This window comes from Lissotriton helveticus, chromosome 4_1, assembly GCF_964261635.1.
Source record: "Lissotriton helveticus chromosome 4_1, aLisHel1.1, whole genome shotgun sequence".
Classification (NCBI taxonomy): Eukaryota; Metazoa; Chordata; class Amphibia; order Caudata; family Salamandridae; genus Lissotriton; species Lissotriton helveticus.
Window position 1 is genome coordinate 1,429,628,650 of NC_136063.1, and position 5,679 is coordinate 1,429,634,328.

Consider the following 5,679-nt stretch of genomic DNA (forward strand, 5'->3'; position numbering starts at 1 on the left):
CTCCATGGGTCCCGGGCAGTCCTCCCCCCGGGCGTCCGGGGCTCCCTTCCCCGGGCCGACGGCAGGTCAGAGTGCCCAGGACGGGCTCCACGGGTCCCGGGCAGTCCTCCCCCCGGGGGTCCGGCGCTCCCTTCTCCAGGCCGATGGCAGGTCAGAGTGACCAGGACGGGCTCCACGGGTCCCGGGCAGTCCTCTCCCGGGCGTACGTGGTTGTCCGACTGATTCGGGCAGATGTGCTTTTACGAACCGGATCGGAATCGGCCCAAATAATAATAATAATAATAATAATAATAATAATCCACATTTGTAAGGCGCACAATCACCCGTAAGGGTCTCTAGGCGCTAGGGGCCGTCGGGAAGATTAAGCAAGCTATTGCCCAGAGTCACATGGTGCTGGGCTAATCTGCGGCCGGTGCCGGGGATCGAACCCTGATCTCTGGGATGCTCGAGGGTTACTACGCGCTCTACAAAAACCTTAAATAAAAAAATGTCCAGATTCCGGAGTCAGCCGCCCTAGCCGCGGCGCCAGCTATTTCCCAGAGTCACCTGGTGCTGGGCTAATCTGCCGCCGGTGCCGGGGATCGAACCGTGATCTCCAGATTCCGGAGTCAGCCTCCCTAGCCGCGGCGCCAGCTATTTCCCAGAGTCACGTGGTGCTGGGCTAATCTGCGGCCGGTGCCGGGGATCGAACCCTGATCTCTGGGATGCTCGAGGGTTACTACGCGCTCTACAAAAACCTTAAATAAAAAAATCTCCAGATTCCGGAGTCAGCCGCCCTAGCCGCGGCGCCAGCTATTTCCCAGAGTCACCTGGTGCTGGGCTAATCTGCCGCCGGTGCCGGGGATCGAACCGTGATCCCCAGATGGGGATATCCCAAAAATCTGGCATGGATACGGCCCGCCAGGACAGGTTTGGGCACCAGCAGCCACGTAAAAAATCAAGGTAAAAGTCTCAGGAATAAATACATATTTAGATATGGCTCTGAACTGAAGGCGACCATAGGGAACCTTCCTCATGCTAACAGACCGGAAAAGGGTAACAGTCCCTGAGGAAACAGCCTATACTTGAAAATATAAACCTTTACCGGAGGCAGGAGCTGAAAGAAACCGCCGGTGCAGTCAGGTTGGTGCCTCATCCTCGGCTCGCACTGGAGCAATCGTCACGGTCTCTGCCTCTTGACTCCACAGAACGGTCGGAACAGGGGCCTAAATTAACTTTTACTTTTATTCCTTGCCCCCTGCCCCACGATGCATCCCTGCGGGCTTCAGAAGACAGGGCAAGAATGCAGGCTAGCCAGAGGAGGCTATAAATAATTAAATGATGGCCCCAGGCCTACGGCCATGCGTTCCCTCTCGGTCATCTCTTGCACCTACGATGCGTGCCTCGCTTCACCAGACACGCACTTTCAGTTACGCTTTGCGCATGGCAATGGTCACCAAACCAGCCACCACCCTGCGCGCCGTGCACCAATCAGAAGAGGCCACGGCGAGGTGCTGGTGCAACAAACGACGTACTTTACCAGTTAATCACAACACAATACCAAATATACAAGATGAATCTGTAGGGCTTGCTGGCTCTGCTGATGGGGCCCCTGGAGCGTGAGCCCCCGCAACGCGGGGGCTGCGTGGGCCTGTGTTACGCCCCTGACGATGCCATTGCCTGCCTGCCTGGTATATGCATAACTGGGTTTGGTTTGGCTTCGGTTTCGTTTCGACTTTCGGCACAGAACACAACAATGCAAACCCAAACCCTTGACTAAAGCAGGACGCAGGTAGACTCGTCAGTGCAGATTGGTGTCACCCCCCAGATGGGGTGACACCCGGTGCGGTCCGCACCCCCCGCACCCCCCTAGTGACGCCACTGATTCATGCATTATCGAGCTAATGCTCTTAGCCATGTTATCCACCTCCCATTGGATAACATGGCTAAGAACTGCTCAGGGCAGGTGTTAGCTTTTGGAGATATTCGCGCTTAGCGCGAATATCTCCAAAAGTTGGTAATAGGAGATAGCGATGTTAGCGACTGTTTCCAGTCGCTAACATCTTGGCACGCCCACTTTGCATGTCATTAGTGATAAATATCACTGACATGCAAAGTGGGTCCCAAGATGGTCGCTATCTCCTACTAGCTGTCGCTAACTGGTGTTAGCGACAGCTAGGTAATAGGGAGATAATTTTATCTCCGCTTTTAAAGCCAAAAAAGCGGAGATAAACCCCCTTGATAATATGCCCCCTTAACTCTTCGGCAGACTCACAGGGACGTGGGGGCATATTACCAAGCAATAGCGATAATTATCGCTATTGCTTGGTTAGAGACAAAAATTTACTGCAGAGCTGCGGCGATTTTTATCGCAGATAAACCTTGGTATTACCAAGGTTTATCGCAAATGTGATAAAAAACGGCCGCAATGCATGAATATCGCTGAAAAGTCAGCGATATTCATGCATTACCGAGCTAATGCTCTTAGCCATGTTATCCACCTCCCATTGGATAACATGGCTAAGAACTGCTCAGGGAAAGGTGTTAGCTTTTGGAGATATTCGCCCTTAGCGCGAATATCTCCAAAAGTTGGTAATAGGAGATAGCGATGTTAGCGACTGTTTCCAGTCGCTAACATCTTGGCACGCCCACTTTGCATGTCATTAGTGATAAATATCACTGACATGCAAAGTGGGGCCCAAGATGGTCGCTATCTCCTACTAGCTGTCACTAACTGCTGTTTGCGACAGCTAGGTAATAGGGAGATAATTTTATCTCCGCTTTCTTGGCTTTTAAAGCCAAAAAACCGGAGATAAACCCCCTTGATAATATGCCCCTCAGTTTTTGTAGCCACCGAGGTATGGGTATAGGTTCTCTTCTGCGGATTACACATCTGTTAATATCACTATGTCTCTCATTGATTATATATGTATGCCGACCTTGGATGTCACTTCTACATTGGGAGCTGGTACACTCCCCGTGGCATTTCGGATCACTCCCCACTACTCCTTCACCTCAGGGTCCTGAGGCATCATAATTGACCCAGGTGGCGCCTGAACTCCTCATTCTTCATGGACAATGGACATATGAACCATTTGTCAGAGGAATTACAATCCTATTTTGAGTCTAATGAAGGAACAGTTAGCAGGGTTAGTACACTGTGGGTGACTAGCAAAGCCATAATTTTGGGAATGGCCAAGGTGTACGTTTAGGACAAAGATCGCTCCAGCACATGGTGGACCTTGAGACTTGAAAATTCAGATCAGAAGCTGAGATACCAACGAACGCGATTGAAGCACTGACCCTACAACTGGAGATAGACAGGACATCCCTGCGTTATGTGCCCACCAATATTGGCGTGCCTCCATCCATTGAGTTTACGAACATAGGGATAAGAGTAGCACGCTTTTTTATAAGCTGGCCTTTAGAAATGCCAGCTCACGTCTGATCCCGACCATTGAAGACGCCGTGAGAGACCATATAGGGATCGCATTATGGCGGTGTTTGCAAACTATTATGAATACCTCTATGCCCATCAGCCATGGTCACCATCTGAGCTGGGCCAGCCAATACGTTCTGCTTTGCCCCCGTCCCGACTGATGCGACCTCAACAAAAACCCTAGATTCACCAATCATAGAGGATGAAACCCAGATGGCAATCCGGGACCTGAAGACTAGTAAGACTACAGCCCTGGATGGATTCCCTCTTGAATACTATTCTAAATTTCAAGACGTTATAACCCCACATCTTCTTCAGCTATATATTGAATCAGAGAAGCAGGGTTCCTTCCCCCTGGAATTAGACCTCACAACCATTGTTGTCATATAGAAATGGGATCGACCAACTGTGCCTCCTATCGCCCTATCTCCCTCCTCAACACCAACATTAAGATTTACGCTAAGATCTTGGTGACTAGGTTGCAGTTAGTCCTTCACTCTTTAATCCATTCCAATCAATGTGACTTTATGCCTGACTGTAGCACTAGACACTGTATTTGTTGGACACAAGTGGCTTTAGCCCATATCAGAGATATTGGGGAGCAGGCGGCTCTTTTACTTTGGACCTTGAAAAAGCCTTCGATACCGTTGATTGGTGCTATCTCACGCTTCGCTGCTCCAAATGGGCTTCAGTCCCCGCTTCTGTATCCTGGTTGTTCTTCTATATTCAAAGCCGAAAGCCCAAGTCCTTGTTTATGGTGTGCTTTCCTGTGACTTTCAGATCCAGGGCGGGACCCAACAGGGGTGCCCCCTCTTTATAACCCTTAGCCTGAATAATCCGATGTGATGAACAGATGTGGGGGTGGAGATGGAGTGGAGCATTTGAGGGCAGAATTGTATCACATGCAGATGACGTTACTATTTCTTGCTGATCCAGGGTCATCTGGCACCACGAACCCTTCAGCTACTTCAGCTTTTTGAAGAGGCCTCAGGGCTCCGGGTAACCAGGGGAAAATCCCTCCTTATACCCAGGGCCACTGAAATTATGCTATTGTGTGGCAGCAGCAATTTCCGCATAATTATAGATCTACTGCGTTTGCCACATAATCAATCATCAGCCACATAATCTACAGATTTTAACCCCCAAATATTTCAGTTTGTAGCTCTAACGGTTCTAAAGTTACTAAAAATGCAGCAACACATGTTGCAGCGCAGTGAAATGCCCTTTGCAAACCTGGGCTGGTCACCTTTCTGTTGCTTATCACTACATTTGGGTGTTAAATTGGTACTGATGAGGTGCAACCAATGCCCAGACAGTGTTTTCAAGTTTAAAAAAGTCAAAAATAAAGAAGTAATACTATTACAAATGTGCCACATTATACCGCTTAATTTAGCTTTTGTTGCCGCATAATGTACTCAACCATGCCGCATAATTTGGCCCTCTCCTGCTGTATAATTCCAGTGACCCTGCTTGTACCTTTTCGTGGGGATCGAGCATCACTTAATTGGCAGTCTGATATACCAGTGCATCTCCTGAGCTTTAAACACTTAGGAGTCCACCTATCAACCATACAGGAACTCGCACGTCACTTAACCATGCTCCTCTTCTCAGGGGGCCAAGACAATCCTTGCCGCACGGCAAAATCTTCCCCTTCATATCTTTTTTGTAGAGTTGCATTGATCAAAATGATGATACTCCCCTGTTTCCTCTATTTCTGGCAAAATTTCCCACTCCAGATTCCCAGTGCATGGTTCAATGAGGTAGGGTCAATGCTTCAGTCTTTCCTGTGGAGAGGCCGCCCTCCCCAGATCGCTCAGACCAAGTGTCGCTGCTCAGTATACAGCAGTAGTCTTGGTGCTGTGGATATCCACCTGTATTACTGGGGTCTCATCTACTAGTTCTCAATGACTGGCTGACTGGCGGATGAGAGGAACCCGGCATACTAACTTGAATTATACAGCCTCTGCAGGGGCGGCCTTAGTCATGTGCAAGCTGTGCACCTGCACAGGGCCACCAAACCCCAGGGGCCCCCACGCCAATATATATCCTTAATATAATAATCCTCTGAGGATGGATACATATTTGAGTGGCGGCCCCGGCAAGGCTTTGGCGGTTCCACTTCCAAACACCCTGACCCCCCCCTTCACTGGCCTCCACGTTCCACCCCGCCCCCATCTTCTGGGGCCCCCTTCCTACGCTCCCTGCCCAGGGCCACCATGAGCCTAGAGCCACCCCTGGCCTCTGTCTGGACTGGGCAATGG